At 39.0% G+C, this 17,767-nt stretch overlaps 1 protein-coding gene across 1 annotated transcript in view; it reads right to left on the minus strand.

The window, feature by feature from the left end:
• The window catches only part of LOC146831112 (carbonic anhydrase 13-like), a 349,445-nt gene that overhangs the window by 71,257 nt on the left and 260,421 nt on the right, over window positions 1-17,767 (minus strand). The gene's annotated exons all lie outside the window — the stretch shown is intronic.

Below are 17,767 nucleotides of genomic sequence, written 5' to 3' on the forward strand. Positions count from 1 at the left end.
TTAGCATTTAAAAAACCTTGCTAATTCACTGAAAAAACCATAGGTTTCACACATGTTATAGTTAGCTGGACATTTTACTGATAAAAAACCAATGAAATTCCCCCGTTATAGTTACTGTAGGCAACTATAACTCACGCGACCGTAATCCTCTGCTGATGACATATGTGTCTTTATGAAAAAAAAATATTTGTAATATATGTATAGCTAAAATTTAATGGAAGAAGACATGGGCAAATAAGTGTCTAAATACAGTATTAGCATCAGCAGAGGATTGCGGTCGCGTGAGTTATAGTTGCCTACAGTAACTATAACGGGGGAATTTCATTGGTTTTTTATCAGTAAAATGTCCAGCTAACTATAACATGTGTGAAACCTATGGTTTTTTCAGTGAATATATATATATATGGAAGTCATTGCATTTGCATTATAATCTCTTTTGCTGAGCACTATAGTTATTTGTACCTCATTATAAACAGATTGTCTATCCTCTGTTCCACAAACGTGGTCTGGATTATCCATTCAAGTATGGCCGCCAATGTAGGCTATTACTAGATGTCCTTCCTCTGTTTTTACGACTTCCAATATGACGTTATGTAATACACTTTTTTGTTTGTGCACTTTGTATACGTGAGCAAGGCTGCGGACGCAGTCCAAGCGCGTGGTGGAATAAACTTGGTTTGCATCAGAACACCGGATTATTATTACCAGATATTTTTCTGAGAGCGCATTGACTCGGATTGTTTTGTAATAGGATTGATTCGCCAGCTCGCTCCGCTGGTGTGTGCGCCACCTTCCACGGGTTTTGCATTCCGGAAGGAGCAACTATATATATATATTTATTTTTTTTACATTGAGGAAGGCGTGCAGCCGAAGCGCGTCTGTCCAAGTAGTATATGTGTGGCAATTCAAATTTACTGACTTCCTTTGCCAGTGTGTGCCTTATTTCGTGACTGTGAAGGGAAGGTCACTTGCTGGAATATATATATATATATATATATATATCTTTTCATTTAACAAAGAGATATATCAACAACTTCGAGGTGTGGCTATGGGGGCATGTTTTTCTCCCAGCTACGCGTGTTTGCACGTTAGCTGGTAATAGAAGCATGCCCTCGGCCACACCTACAATGACACATTTGCAAATAATATTGTCAGATGGTGGCGTTTTATAGACGACGTGTGTGTGATTTGGAAGGGATCTAAAGAATCCGCACAAAAGTTTGTCGATGAAATAAATAACAATAGTTTGAACTTGGAATTTACAGCCACTATTAGCAAGGAGAGGGTTGAATTTTTGGATGTCGAATTATATGTGAGTAATAACATCATTCATTCTAAACTCCATAGAAAGGCCACGGTCGGCAATTCGACTTTACATGCTAGTAGCACTCATCCTAGACATCTTGTTAAGAGCATCCCCTATGGGGAGTTTTTAAGGATAAAAAGGATTTGCAGTAATGAGAAGGATCTGAGAGATTGCCTAAATGATTCAGTGCAAAGATTTTTGGCACGGGGCTACATGATGAAGGATTTGCAGTTAGCTCTGACGAAAATGAATAACATAGACAGAGACATAACAATACTAAATGATGAAATTAATGAAGCATCTATTGAAACCAACACAAAACTAAAAAGTCAGTGGTCAGGCTTATCACTACATTTAATTGTCAAGAGAAACAAGTAAGAAGAATTATCAACGAAAGCTGGCCGATTCTTAAATCTGACATTACTCTTGCACCTGAATTGAATGCCCTGCCAGCTATCACGTTTAGAAGGGCACTAAACTCCAGGTTTTTAATCGTATTTTACAACACTTACGTGCCATTGTTAATTCGGACTCCACTTATCCAGTCGCGCGTCATTTTAAGTTAGTACATCATAATAACTTGAATGATCTTAGTTATTTTGTAATTGACGCAGTGCCAAAATCGATAAGAGGAGGCAACAGAAAGAAAAAACTACGACAATTGGAGAGCCAATACATCTTACAATTAGACACTAAAATGCCAAATGGTTTAAACACTGGAGAAGACCTATACAATTTCTTATAAATAAGCCTTTTATCTTTAAATGATCCTTTTTTTTCACTCGAATTATGATAGATATTGTTTACATTTGGGATTGATGTTTATCGGAGTTTTAGCCTTGCATTTTATCGGATTTGTTACTGGTTTTACTATTTTGGTTTTACTGGTGTTTTATCTGGCATTTGTGAGATATGAGGTTCCGATTTTTATTGATCTTGGGTGTATTTCTATATATTTATCTAATATCTCAGCTTTTAGCACGATGTACTAATGATGTTTTATGAATTGTTGATAATTTCCATCTTGAATATCTGTTTGGCACATATTTATTACACATTAGCAATGTACATACTCTGCTCAATTTTGCACGTTCAATTCCTTTAGTAAATTGTTTTTTCATGAAGTAGAAAAACCATTCTGGCAATATATAATAATATTGCATTTGCATTTAATAATAAGTTGACTGATTAACGGTCAAACTTAGGCGTCTTTTCACTTTGCTTCAAATTTGTCACATATACTATGCAGGTGATCTATGGTTTTAATAGTGAACAAGCATTTGTATTTATTTATTTATTTATTTATATATGTGATGTTTAATTTGCACAAGTTTTGCACTAAGCACTTTACTTCTTTATCATAGATACGTATGTTTGATAGATTCATGATAAGGTGATGATATGAATGCCAATAGTCAATGGGCACTTGCCCTGCATTCTGAATATTTTGGGGAAATTTTTGGGGGGATAGTTTAGATGCCTTAAATATGCAAATATTTATAGAATTGATTATTCATATATTTATTTATTTATTTAAATATTTATGAATGGCACTTAGCAATAATACTGATAATAACAACAAGATTAGCAGCATGAATACTTTTTTATTTAAAACTGTATTTTGAACTCATCGCTGTCATACATATTTGTTTACATACTTAGTCTGTTTTCCAGCTCTATGAAAGCAATGGGAGGAGTTTTGTATGCTTGAAACTTTACTTAATCACAATGAGGTCTTGACATGTCATGTGATCAAGCCCGGTTGAACCCGGGCGAAACGCGTCATGTTGCTGTGAAGGGGAAATAAAACGCACCTTGAAGAAATCTTATCTGCGTGGTGGTCCGTTCCTGGTTGTGTTTGGCACAACTTTTGAGAATTAAGGATTGTGGTTGTAATATATGTATATATATATATATATAGAAAGCGTCTTCTGTGTAGAAACTATCTCCTCCACAACGCAAGTCGCTTCGTTACGGGAGGACCCCACAGAAGCGGGTCCTGTTAAATTCAAACAATTCCTTCTGAATCCTTAGGAGGAAAAACGAAGCCGTGTGTGGTTCTTCAAATTCTTTATTCAGCCACTCTGCCAAACGCGTTTCGAGTGCGCCGCACTCTTGTTCACTGACAATTAAACTCAAAGCGAGCGGCCATTTTACATTGTTTACCACGTGATTTCTAAACTACAATTAAAGTGCATTAGAAGACAGACTTGTAGTTTTTTATGATTGTACTATGTTTGTTCGAGCAGCACGCGACCATTGACACAACGCAATTGTTAAAATACATTTCGTATTGAATAAAACATGCGTACAAAAATATATATATATACTATGTAAAATATATGTGCTTTTTTGTAAAATGTCAAATATATACATTGATAGTTAATCATTAAACATAATGTTTAAATAGATCTTTTGTTTGTCAATATAGCCCCAGTGGGCTCACGTAACCAAGGTTTAACCTCTTTTGCTGCTTTGTATTGATGCCCCAGTGGGCCTATCAGAACACTTAATACAGTTTCTTCTATACTACAAGTAATCAAATCAAAACCCATTGTTAAAACCCAACTCTAAAAACTGATGAAGGTAAAATATCACAATATTCAGACTAAATGAGTATATAAATCTTCTTCTATATTCAGACCATCCGGTTGTTTGGAATTTAATTCTACAATATAACATGACTCCAATTTTCTCAAAATTCTTTCCCGGTTCCCTCCTCTTGAATTTTTTGCCACAGCATTGATTACAAAATATGTTAATCCTTTTAAATCATTATTGTGAAATCTCTCAAAATGTCTGGCGACCGGATAAGTCCGATCATCATTTTTGATAGCCCTGAGGTGCTGTAAAATTCTCTTGTGTACCTCCAAGATTGTGCTGCCCACGTACTGCAGGCCACACGGGCACTGGAGCACGTAAACAGCAAAATCTGTTTTGCAGGTGAATTTGCCTCTGATTTTCTTTGAGTGTTTACTAAAACCTGGTTTGTATCTCTCTGTATTTACACCATGTGTGCAGGCCTTGTATTTGGGGCATTTCACAAACCTCTTGCGTCTTGTAAGCCATGTGGTTTTCTGTTGGGGCTTACTCAGAGTGTTTTTCACCAAGGCTTGTTTGAAAGATTTCACTTTGCGGAATGTAATCTGGGGTCTCCGTGAAACAGCCTTGCCTAAAATTGGGTCATTCTTTATTAGATGCCAGTGTTTATTACAGATGTTCCTTAGTTTTTCATGCTGAATGCTATAGGATGCTATGAATCTACAATGACAAACAAAAGATCTATTTAAACATTATGTTTAATGATTAACTATCAATGTATATATTTGACATTTTACAAAAAAGCACATATATTTTACATAGTATATATATATATTTTTGTACGCATGTTTTATTCAATACGAAATGTATTTTAACAATTGCGTTGTGTCAATGGTCGCGTGCTGCTCGAACAAACATAGTACAATCATAAAAAACTACAAGTCTGTCTTCTAATGCACTTTAATTGTAGTTTAGAAATCACGTGGTAAGCAATGTAAAATGGCCGCTCGCTTTGATTTTAATTGTCAGTGAACAAGAGTGCGGCGCACTCGAAACGCGTTTGGCAGAGTGGCTGAATAAAGAATTTGAAGAACCACACACGGCTTCGTTTTTTCTCCTAAGGATTCAGAAGGAATTGTTTGAATATATATATATATATATATACTTTATATGAGGTATGTACTTTGATGTGAAGTATACACCACAACCTCACATGAGGTTGTTAAAATATGGACATTTTCAGTCTCATTATCTACTTCACTCCCATTAATGCCATTAGAAGAGTCTTTATACAATATTCACTTGCACAATTCATGAATGTAGCTTCTCTATATTGATTGATTTTCATATGATTTTAATAAGGATATTTTATCAATAAGATTTTAAACTTTTGTCGGTGTTTGAATTTAATCTTTTACAACTTTTTAGCACTTGCACTTACACCCTGTTTACATATTTATTATTTTATTGTAAACTGCGAATTTTGCACATTTGCCCGTATACAATTACTATAGCGGACGCTCTATTTGCTAACGTTCCAATTACCGACACAACACATAATGGCAATAAGGACGGTTCAGGTGTCGATCTTGACGTCAAAACAATGTTAAAAAACTTAGAAAAACTATTAAAAACAGAACTCACCAAATGGTGGGAGAAAAAAAGCCTGGAGAAATACAAAGAAGTGGGCCGCGTCCCACGTGGTCTCAGAATACTGACTGCACCTTCATTTGAAAACCCTAATCCCTCAATGTTAAAAGAATGGGCAAACAACAATCTGGAAGCATCCATGAATATGGTATCAATTTTGATAAAGTATGCAGAAATTGATAGAATTGAGATCCTCAAAAAAATTGAATCTCTAAATATAACATTAGATGCACACGAACAGAAGGACTTCATTAAAAAATATCGTGAAGACATAAAAACAAGACTAACCAAACATGAAGAAACAATTAAAGCGAGGAAAATACGGAAGTTTTCAAGGGATAAAACTGATTATGAAACAGGAAGGGTATTCACATTTTCAAGAAAGTTTGACAATGCCAAAAGACAAGCTTTGACCGCTAAAAGTACCAATGCCAATAATGAAGTCCAAGGGAGGAACAACACAAGTACTGACACCAGCCCTGTAAGCAGCAACTGTGACTCTGATGACAGTGCCTCAAATAACCATCTTACAAGACTCCCAACAGATTATACCCCCTCGGAGGAATTGGGGTATCTTATAGATGATCATCGCCACACTCTACGCTCACACGATCCAGAGAAGACAAATGCCGGGAAAATAACATCAGGAGAAAACAAAGGAGAAAAGCCCAGAGGCAGAGGAAGAGGCAGAGGGAGCAGGGGGAGAAAATGGTAACGACAGAACTTAATCAATCAGCCCCAGACAACACTGTTATCAACCTATCTAACATCGAACTAACAGTAGCAGAATTACAACTACTTTCACTGGGTCTCTCTTTCTGTCCAGGCGATCGATTCAAATACCCGCAAACCAGAGTTGACGTCTTTAAATTCCTAAGAAAATTGAAACTGAAAAAACATTTCAAACTAAATAAGGTGTTGGACAAGTCCACCACCCCTACAACTACCAACACCATTGATGAACTGTTTCAAGTGTGCGATATCCCACAACTCCGCTCTATGCACGCCCTAGCACAAGGAGAACCTGACATCACCCAACCAACACAAGAGGACATGTCAGCAATGGGCATGCAAGACAATGCAATTATTCCAACACCATTACGACCACCGTCTTCATTCATCCCGATGATGCCCCGGGATGCGATTGACATTTTCAATGATTGCGTTACAGAGGATTTTAAAAAATTGAACCTAAAAACTTCGCGCACAAACAGACAAAGAAGATATAAGGAAATACAATACTCCAAATTGATGCGCAAACTCCAATCACATGAAGACTTGATTATTAATAACTCTGACAAAGGTGGTAACATTGTCCTATGGCCACGGCAGATGTATATGGCGGAAGCACGCAGACATTTGGGAGACAGTGAATGCTATATCAAAGCAACCTTCAATGACTTGAAGAAAACCAAAGAAAAAGTATTCAAAGACCTATCCAAATGGAAAAGAATGGGACTGTTGACCAAATATGAGTTTGAATTTTTAAAGAATGATCATCCTATTACTCCGGTAATTTATTTCATCCCTAAGGTACACAAAATGACTAATCCAGTCCCAGGGAGACCTATAATTTCAGCTCAAAGGGGACTCCTGGAAAATATGTCCAAATACGTGGATTTCTTCCTACACGAACATGTGGAAAAATTGGACTCATATATTCGAGACACTAACCATTTCTTATCCAAACTTCAAACTATTGAATGGCATCAAGAATATATCTTTTTGGTTATGGACATTAGTTCCTTATATACCAGCATTGGACACTCTGATGGTATAGCTGCCAATGAATACTATTTGTCCAAGCGCCCCAGTATGTTTTACCAACACAATGTTATGCTACTTAACATGATTAACTTATGCTTTCAGCAGCTACGCGGGGTGGCGATGGGGGTATGTTTTTCCCCCAGCTACGCGTGTCTCCACGTGGGCTGGTGGGAGGAATATGTCCTCAGAACCCCCCACAAGGAGCTGTTTGACACTCATGTCATCAGATGGTGGCGCTTTATAGATGATGTGTTTGTTATTTGGAGGGGCAACAAAGAAACAGCGCTCAAATTTGTCGAAATCATAAACGTCAATAATCTAAACCTGAATTACACGGCAGATATAAATGACAAGTCTATACAGTTTTTAGATGTAGAAATTTATATCAAGGACAACTCCATTCATACCAAACTACATAGAAAAAGCACAGCGGGCAATGCCATACTGCATGCTACGAGTTCTCACCCCTATCATTTGATCAAAAGTATCCCTTATGGGAAATTCTTGAGGATCAAACGCATATGCAACACAGATGAGGACCTCAAGATATGTCAACTAGGGGCATATGACAGATTTATCCATCGTGGATATAATAAAAAGGAACTACTCATAGCTATGGATGAAGCCAATACACATAGCGATAATGTAGAATTGAATGAAGTACTATGTCCCACTACTAATAAAACTGAATCTGAAAACACTATTAGACTCATTACACCGTATAGCCAACAAAATAAACAAATCAAAAGGATTATTTATAAAAATTGGCACATTATTAAAACAGACCTTACTATGTCCCAATTGGTGCCCGAATTGCCTAACATTACTTTCAGACGGGCACCCTCCATGAGAGATGCATTAGTAAGATCAAGTCCAGAAGTTACCAGAACCACTAGTAATTGGTTAACCAACACCAAAAAGGGCTTTTTCAAATGCAGCTCATGCAGAGCTTGCAAATTCGGCATCAATACTCATGAAGTTATAGGAATGGTGGCATCTAACCCTATTAAAATCTCTAAAATGCTCACATGCCGCACTGAGTTTGCAGTTTATGTCCTACAATGTACTTGCAAACTCAGATATGTAGGGAGTACCAAATTCCAAGTTTTTAATCGGATCCTACAGCATTTGAGAGCAATAGTTAATTCGGACCCCAGTTACCCGGTGGCACGTCATTTTAAACATGTACACAACAACAATCTCAATGACCTCAGCTACTTTGTCATAGACATGATACCCAAATCCATCAGAGGGGGCAACAGGGAGAAAAAATTGCGGCAACTAGAGTCATATTACATCTTGACTCTAGATTCCAAAATGCCAAATGGTCTGAACAATGGTGATGAGTTGCATCATTTCCTGTAATGTATTTATCTGGAATTTATTCATCTGGGTCGTACATCTTGTCTTATTACCTTTCTTTATATCTGTCATTGTGTTTTTACTATTATGTCTAATACCATTACACTGTGTTATTTTATCGGGTTTTTATTGTTAGATGAGTTTTTACCAAGAGTTTTACTGGGTTTCCGGTTCTACTCGAGATTTCAACAATCTATTGATGATATGATTACCGATAATAATACATGGGACTGGTTTAACACATACCCAATATCCGCCTATATTTGTGCACATAAATCATTTGTAAACTCATCCTAATTCTGGCAAATGTTATCATCTTCAAACATACCATTCTAGCACTAGCACTTTATATGAGGTATGTACTTTGATGTGACGTATACACCACAACCTCACATGAGGTTGTTAAAATATGGACATTTTCAGTCTCATTATCTACTTCACTCCCATTAATGCCATTAGAAGAGTCTTTATACAATATTCACTTGCACAATTCATGAATGTAGCTTCTCTATATTGATTGATTTTCATATGGTTTTAATATGGATATTTTATCAATAAGATTTTAAACTTTTGTCGGTGTGTGAATTTAATCTTTTACAACTTTTTAGCACTTGCACTTACACCCTGTTTACATATTTATTATTTTATTGTAAACTGCGAATTTTGCACATTTGCCCGTATACAAATACTTATTTGTAAATCTCTAACAATATGTCAATTAATATTGTGTCATATGTTTACATTCGAGATTTCAGGAAATTGCGGCATATGGTGTCTGTTTTCACTGTATTTTCACCGATATAAAAGCTCTGATTGGCCGCATGCATGTCATGTGATCAAGACAGTAGTTTACTGTCGAAACGCGTAATGCTGCTACTATGCCAAAAGGGCAGAGACTGTCAGTTGATTACTTTGTGTTCTACTGCAGCTTCCCAGAGTGTTCCAAAGAACAACTAGAGCGCTACCACTCCTACTTATGATAAACGTATGGCACACCTGAAGTCATCTTGATTGGAATAAAGTGGTAACTCTTAAAACATTTAATTTAAAAAGGAACAAAATGAGAGGGTTCATTTTGCTATAGAGTGTATGATTAGTGCTGCAGAAAGAAAAATTAGGGCACATTTTGAGTGACTTCTCAAATCCTCTTCTATTTCATTAAAGAATTCTGACATGTAGACTGAAACATGCACTTTCAATACCAGCAGCAGACTTCCCTGGTGAGCAGTAGCTTTACTACAGTGATCTAATGAGCAACTAGAGTGCTAACATTCTGAATTTATGGCAAATGTGTGACACATCTGAATGCCTTCTTCATTGAATCAAAGTAAAAAACTGACAGTATGCCTACTGAGGAGACTGTAGTAAATGAGGAAATTAGGAAACTTCATAACAAGTCTCCCAAGATGGCCACCTGAGACAAAAGAGCCCAAATGTAGCACAAATATCACTGAGTTGTAGCCCAAGTATAGCCCAATGACAGAAATCCCAGAGTGTTTTAAAGTAGAACTAGAGCGCTAACAGTCTTACTTATGACAAAAGTATGGCACACCTGAAGACATCTTGATTGGAATAAAGTGGTAACAATTAAAACATTTAATTTGCAAAGGAACAAAATGAGGGGGTTCATTTTGCCATAGAAATTATGATTAGTGCTGCATAAAGATAAATTAGGGCACATTTTGACTTCTCAAATCCTCTTCTATTGCATTAAAAAGTTCTGACATGCAGACTGAAACATGCACTTTGAATACCAGCAGCAGACCTCCCTGGTGAGCAGTAACTTTACTACAGTGATCTAATGAGGAACTAGAGTGCTACCATTCAGAATTTATGGCAAATGTGTCACATCTGAATGCCTTCTTGATGGAACCAAAGTAAACAAGCATTGAAAATGCAATAGGTCTCGCCCTCGTTTAAGTTAAAGCAATTTTGTTTGTAATTAGGTGGCTTCAAAATTTCATGTACATACCATGCATATATGTATATGTATGCATGCATTTATATTTATATAGATATGCAGATTATATATATGTTTATATATGTATGTATGTATATATATACACATACATATATATAAATGCATATGCATATATGTGCATATGTGTGCGTGTAGAGAGAGGTCGAGAGGTAGAGGTGTAGAGGTAGAGACGTAGAGGTAGAGAGGTAGAGGTAGAGAGATAGAGAGTCGTAGAGAGAGAGGTAGAGAAAGGTAGAGAGGTAGAGAGTAGAGGATGAGTAATAGAGGGTAGAGAGAGAGTAGTAGAGAGTAGTAGAGAGAGTAGCAGAGAGTGAGTAGGAGAGAGTAGTAGAGTGAGTAGTAGAGAGTAGTGGAGAGTGAGAAGTAGAGAGTAGTAGAGAGTAGTAGAGAGTGAGTAGTAGAGGGAGTAGTAGAGAGTAGTAGAGAGTGAGTATTAGAGAGTGAGTAGTAGAGAGTAGTAGAGGGTGAGTAGTGGAGACTGAGTAGCAGAGAGAGAGTAGTAGGGAATGAGTAGTAGAGAATGAGTAGTAGAGTGAGTAGTAGAGAGTAGTAGAGAGAGTAGTAAAGAGTGAGTAGTAGAGAGTAGTAGAGAGTGAGTAGTATAGAGTAGTAGAGTAGTAGAGAGAGAGTAGTAGAGAGTGAGTAGTAGAGAGTGAGTAGTAGAGAGAGAGCAGTAGAGAGTGAGTAGTAGAGAGTAGTAGAGAGTGAGTAGTAGAGAATAGTACAGAGTGAACAGTAGAGTGTGATTAGTAGAGAGTAGTGGAGTAGTAGAGAGTGAGTAGTAGAGAGCAGTAGAGAGTGAGTAGTAGAGTGAGTAGTAGGGAGTAGTAGAGAGTGAGTAGTAGAGTGAGTAGTAGAGTGAGTAGTAGAGAGCAAGTAATAGAGAGTGTGTAGTAGAGGGAGAGTAGTAGAGAGTGAGTAGTAGAGAGTGAGTAGTAGAGAGTGAGTAGTAGAGAGAGTAGTAGAGTAGTAGAGAGTGAGTAGTAGAGAGTGAGTAGCAGAGAGAGTAGTAGAGAGTAGTAGAGTGAGTAGTAGAGAGTGAGTAGTAGAGAGAGAGAGTAGTAGAGAGTGAGTGGTAGAGAGTAGTAGAGTGAGTAGTAGAGAGTAGTAGAGAGTGAGTAGTAGAGAGAGTTGTAGAGTGAGTAGTAGAGAGTGAGTAGTAGAGAGTAGTAGAGAGTAGTAGAGTAGTAGAGAGTGAGTAGTAGAGAGTGAGTAGTAGAGAGTAGTAGAGTGAGTAGTAGAGAGGGAGTAGTAGAGAGAGAGTAGTAGAGAGTAGTAGAGAGTGAGTAGTAGAGTAGTAGAGAGTGAGTGGTAGAGAGTAGTAGAGAGTAGTAGAGAGTGAGCAGTAGAGAGTGAGGAGTAGAGAGTAGTAGTAGAGAGTAGTAGAGTAGTAGAGAGTAGTAGAAAGTGAGTAGTAGAGAGGGAGTAGTAGAAAGTAGTAGCGAGTGAGTAGTAGAGAGTGAGTAGTTTAATTTAAAAGGAACACAATGAGGAGGTTCATTTTGCCACAGGAATTATGATTAGTGAGGAAAAAAGAAATATTAGGGCACATTTTGAGTGACTTCTCAAATCCTCCTCTATTTCATTAACCCCTTCGGTGCCCGCCCCTTTCCCCGCCCTGTGCCGGCCGTTGCATTAGCGGGCGGGGTTTGTGACGAGCTGGACTCGTCATGGGCACAGCGCCACCGCGGCCCATGACGAGTCCAGCTCGTCACGGGCACCGAAGAGGTTAAAAAAATCTGACATGCAGACTGAAACATGCACTTTCAATACCAGCAGCAGACTTCCCTGGTGAGCAGTAAGTTTACTACACTGATCTAATGAGCAACTAGAGTGCTACCATTCAGAATTTATGGAAAATGCGTGACACATCTGAATGCCTTCTTGATGGAATCAAAGTAAACAAGCATTGAAAATGCAATAGGTCTCGCCCTCGTTTAAGTTAAAGCAATTCTGTTTGTAATTAGGTGGCTTTTTAGCTTTGCTTGTATTAGAGTTTTTCAAACTCTCATGTACATACCATGCATATGTATGCATATATGTATATGTATATGTTTGCATGAATTTATATTTATATAGATATGCAGATTATATTTATATGTTTATATATGTATATATATATACACATACATATATATAAATGCATATGCATATATGCATATATATATGTGCATATGTGTGCATGTACAAAGAGGTAGAGAGGTAGAGGTGTATAGGTAGAGGTGTAGAGGTAGAGAGGTAGAGGTAGAGAGGTAGAGAGTAGTAGAGAGAGAGGTAGAGAGGTAGAGAGTAGAGAGCGAGTAATAGAGAGTAGAGAGTGAGTAGTAGAGAGTAGTAGAGAGTAGTAGAGAAAGTATCAGAGAGTGAGGAGTAGAGAGTAGTAGAGTGAGTAGTAGAGAGTGAGTAGTAGAGAGTAAGTATTAGAGAGTGAGTAGTAGAGAGTAGTAGAGAGTGAGTAGTAGAGTGAGTAGTAGAAAGTAGTAGAGAGTAGTAGAGAGAGTAGTAGAGAGTGAGTAGTAGAGAGTGAGTAGTAGAGAGTAGTAGAGAGTGAGTAGCAGAGTGAGTAGTAGAGAGTAGTAGAGAGAGAGTAGTAGAGAGTGAGTAGTAGAGAGTGAGTAGTATAGAGTGGTAGAGTGAGAAGTATAGAGTGGTAGAGTGAGTAGTAGAGTAGTAGAGAGTGAGTAGTAGAGAGTAGTAGAGAGTGAGTAGCAGAGAGTGAGTAGTAGAGAGAGAGTAGTAGACAGTAGTAGAGTAGTAGAGCGTGAGTAGTAGAGAGTGAGTAGTAGAGAGTAGTGGAGTAGTAGAGAGTGAGTAGTAGAGAGTAGTAGAGAGTGAGTATTAGAGTGAGTACTAGAGAGTAGTAGAGAGCGAGTAGCAGAGAGCAGGTAGTAGAGAGTGTGTAGTAGAGGGTGAGTAGTAGAGAGAGTAGTAGAGAGTGAGAAGTAGAGAGAGTAGTAGAGTAGTAGAGAGTGAGCAGTAGAGTGAGTAGTAGAGAGTAGTTGAGAGTGAGTAGTAGAGAATCAGTAGTGGAGAGTGAGCAGTAGAGAGCAGTAGAGAGTGAGTAGTAGAGAGTGAGTAGTACAGAGTGAGTAGTAGAGAGTAGTACAGAGTGAGTAGTAGAGAGTAGTAGAGTGAGTAGTAGAGAGTGAGTAGTAGAGAGAGAGTAGTAGAGAGTGACTAGTAGAGTAGTAGAGAGTGAGTGGTAGAGAGTAGGAGAGAGTAGTAGAGTGAGTAGTAGAGAATAGTAGAGAGTGAGTAGTAGAGCGAGTAGTAGAGAGTAGTAGAGTAGTAGAGAGTGAGTAGTAGAGAGTGACTAGCAGAGAGAGTAGTAGAGAGTAGTAGAGAGTGAGTAGTAGAGAGTGAGTAGTGGAGAGTGAGTAGTAGAGAGCGAGTAGTAGAAAGTGAGTAGTAGAGAGTGAATAGTAGAGAGTGAGTAGTAGAGAGAGAGTAGGAGAGAGTGAGTAGTAGAGAGTTGTTGAGTGAGTAGTAGAGAGTGAGTAGTAGAGAGTAGTAGAGAGAGAGTAGTATAGAGTGAGTAGTAGAGAGAGAGTAGTAGAGTAGTAGAGAGTGAGTGCTAGAGAGCAGCAGAGAGTAGTAGAGTGAGTAGTAGAGAGTAATAGAGAGTGAGTAGTAGAGTGAATAGTAGAGAGTAGTAGTAGAGAGTAGTAGAGAGTGAGTAGTAGAGAGTGAGTAGCAGAGAGAGTAGTAGAGAGTAGTAGAGAGTGAGTAGTAGAGAGTGAGTAGTGGAGAGTGAGTAGTAGAGAGCAAGTAGTAGAGAGTGAGTAGTAGAGAGTGAATAGTAGAGAGTGAGTAGTAGAGAGTAGTAGAGAGTGAGTAGTAGAGAGTAGTTGAGTCAGTAGTAGAGAGTGAGTAGTAGAGAGTAGTAGAGAGAGAGTAGTAGAGAGTGAGTAGTAGAGAGAGAGTAGTAGAGTAGTAGAGAGCGAGTGCTAGAGAGCAGCAGAGAGTAGTAGAGAGTGAGTAGTAGAGAGTAGTAGAGAGTGAGTAGTAGAGAGTGGTAGAGAGAGTAGTAGAGTGAGTAGTAGAGAGTAGTAGAGGGTGAGTAGTAGAGAGTAGTAGAGAGTGAGTAGTAGAGAGTGAGTAGTAGAGAGAGAGTAGTAGAGAGTAGTAGAGTAGTAGAGCGTGAGTAGTAGAGAGTGAGTAGTAGAGAGTAGTGGAGTAGTAGAGAGTGAGTAGTAGAGAGTAGTAGAGAGTGAGTATTAGAGTGAGTACTAGAGAGTAGTAGAGAGCGAGTAGCAGAGAGCAGGTAGTAGAGAGTGTGTAGTAGAGGGTGAGTAGTAGAGAGAGTAGTAGAGAGTGAGAAGTAGAGAGAGTAGTAGAGTAGTAGAGAGTGAGCAGTAGAGTGAGTAGTAGAGAGTAGTTGAGAGTGAGTAGTAGAGAATCAGTAGTGGAGAGTGAGCAGTAGAGAGCAGTAGAGAGTGAGTAGTAGAGAGTGAGTAGTACAGAGTGAGTAGTAGAGAGTAGTACAGAGTGAGTAGTAGAGAGTAGTAGAGTGAGTAGTAGAGAGTGAGTAGTAGAGAGAGAGTAGTAGAGAGTGACTAGTAGAGTAGTAGAGAGTGAGTGGTAGAGAGTAGGAGAGAGTAGTAGAGTGAGTAGTAGAGAATAGTAGAGAGTGAGTAGTAGAGCGAGTAGTAGAGAGTAGTAGAGTAGTAGAGAGTGAGTAGTAGAGAGTGAGTAGCAGAGAGAGTAGTAGAGAGTAGTAGAGAGTGAGTAGTAGAGAGTGAGTAGTGGAGAGTGAGTAGTAGAGAGCGAGTAGTAGAAAGTGAGTAGTAGAGAGTGAATAGTAGAGAGTGAGTAGTAGAGAGAGAGTAGTAGAGAGTGAGTAGTAGAGAGTTGTTGAGTGAGTAGTAGAGAGTAGTAGAGAGAGAGTAGTAGAGAGTGAGTAGTAGAGAGAGAGTAGTAGAGTAGTAGAGAGTGAGTGCTAGAGAGCAGCAGAGAGTAGTAGAGTGAGTAGTAGAGAGTAATAGAGAGTGAGTAGTAGAGTGAATAGTAGAGAGTAGTAGTAGAGAGTAGTAGAGAGTGAGTAGCAGAGAGAGTAGTAGAGAGTAGTAGAGAGTGAGTAGTAGAGAGTGAGTAGTGGAGAGTGAGTAGTAGAGAGCAAGTAGTAGAGAGTGAGTAGTAGAGAGTGAATAGTAGAGAGTGAGTAGTAGAGAGTAGTAGAGAGTGAGTAGTAGAGAGTAGTTGAGTGAGTAGTAGAGAGTGGTAGAGTAGTAGAGAGCGAGTGCTAGAGAGCAGCAGAGAGTAGTAGAGAGTGAGTAGTAGAGAGTAGTAGAGAGTGAGTAGTAGAGAGTGGTAGAGAGAGTAGTAGAGTGAGTAGTAGAGAGTAGTAGAGGGTGAGTAGTAGAGAGTAGTAGAGAGTGAGTAGTAGAGAGTGAGTAGTAGAGAGAGAGTAGTAGAGACTAGTAGAGTAGTAGAGCGTGAGTAGTAGAGAGTGAGTAGTAGAGAGTAGTGGAGTAGTAGAGAGTGAGTAGTAGAGAGTAGTAGAGAGTGAGTATTAGAGTGAGTACTAGAGAGTAGTAGAGAGCGAGTAGCAGAGAGCAAGTAGTAGAGAGTGTATAGTAGAGAGTGAGTAGTAGAGAGTGAGTAGTAGAGAGAGTAGTAGAGAGTGAGAAGTAGAGAGAGTAGTAGAGTAGTAGAGAGTGAGTAGTAGAGTGAGTAGTAGAGAGTAGTTGAGAGCAAGTAGTAGAGAATCAGTAGTGGAGAGTGAGCAGTAGAGAGTGAGTAGTAGAGAGTGAGTAGTACAGAGTGAGTAGTAGAGAATAGTAGAGCGAGTAGTAGAGAGTAGTAGAGTAGTAGAGAGTGAGTAGTAGAGAGTGAGTAGCAGAGAGAGTAGTAGAGAGTAGTAGAGAGTGAGTAGTAGAGAGTGAGTAGTGGAGAGTGAGTAGTAGAGAGCGAGTAGTAGAGAGTGAGTAGTAGAGAGTGAATAGTAGAGTGAGTAGTAGCGAGAGAGTAGTAGAGAGTAGTTGAGTGAGTAGTAGAGAGTGAGTAGTAGAGAGTAGTAGAGAGAGAGTAGTAGAGAGTGAGTAGTAGAGAGAGAGCAGCAGAGAGTAGTAGAGTGAGTAGTAGAGAGTAATAGAGAGTGAGTAGTAGAGAGTGAATAGTAGAGAGTAGTAGTAGAGAGTAGTAGAGAGAGAGAGTAGTAGAGAGTGAGTAGTAGAGAGTAGTAGCGAGTGAGTAGTAGAAAGTAGTAGAGAGCGAGTAGTAGAGTAGTAGAGAGTGAGTGGTAGAGAGTAGTAGAAAGTAGTAGAGTGAGTAGTAGAGAGTGAGTAGTAGAGAGTGAATAGTAGAGAGTAGTAGAGAGTGAGTAGTAGAGAGTAGTAGAGCGTGAGTAGTAGAGAGTGAGTAGTAGAGAGTGAGTAGTAGAGAGTAGTAGGGAGTGAGTAGTAGAGAGTGAGTAGTAGAGTAGTAGAGTGAGTAGTTGAGAGTGAGTAGTAGAGAGTGAGTAGTAGAGAGTAGTAGAGTAGTAGAGAGTGAGTAGTAGAGAGTAGTAGAGAGTGAGTAGTAGAGAGAGTAGTAGAGAGTAGTAGAGTGAGTAGTAGAGAGTGAGTAGTAGAGAGAGAGAGTAGTAGAGAGTGAGTGGTAGAGAGTAGTAGAGTGAGTAGTAGAGAGTGAGTAGTAGAGAGAGAGTAGTAGAGAGTCAGTAGTAGAGTAGTAGAGAGTAGTCAGTCAGTGTCAGTCAGTGTCAGTCAATGTCAGTCAGTCAGTGTCAGTCAGTCTGTCAGTGTCAGTCAATCAGTGTCAGTCAGTGTCAGTCAATCAGTGTCAGTCAGTCAGTGTCAGTCAATCAGTGTCAGTCAGTGTCAATCAGTGTCAGTCAGTGTCAGTCAGTCAGTGTCAGTCAGTCAGTGTCAGCTAGAGCAGGTCTGCTGACCTAGTTCTTATGCTACAGAGCAGCTCTGCTGATCTAGTTCTTTGGGTCTACAACAGCTCTGCAGACCTGGTTCTCTGGCTCTAAAGCAGCTCCTTTGACCCACTTCTATGGCTCTGAAGCAGTTCTGCTGACATGGTTCTCTGGCTCTGCAGCACCTCTGCTGACCTGGTTCTCTCCCTCTAAAGCAGCTCTGTTGACCTGGTTCTTAGGCTCTAGAGCAGCTCTACTGACCTGGTTCTCTGGCTCTAAAGCAGCTCTGCTGACCTGTTTC

Source organism: Triturus cristatus, chromosome 5_1 (genome assembly GCF_964204655.1).
Source record: "Triturus cristatus chromosome 5_1, aTriCri1.1, whole genome shotgun sequence".
In the NCBI taxonomy this organism is placed as follows: domain Eukaryota; kingdom Metazoa; phylum Chordata; class Amphibia; order Caudata; family Salamandridae; genus Triturus; species Triturus cristatus.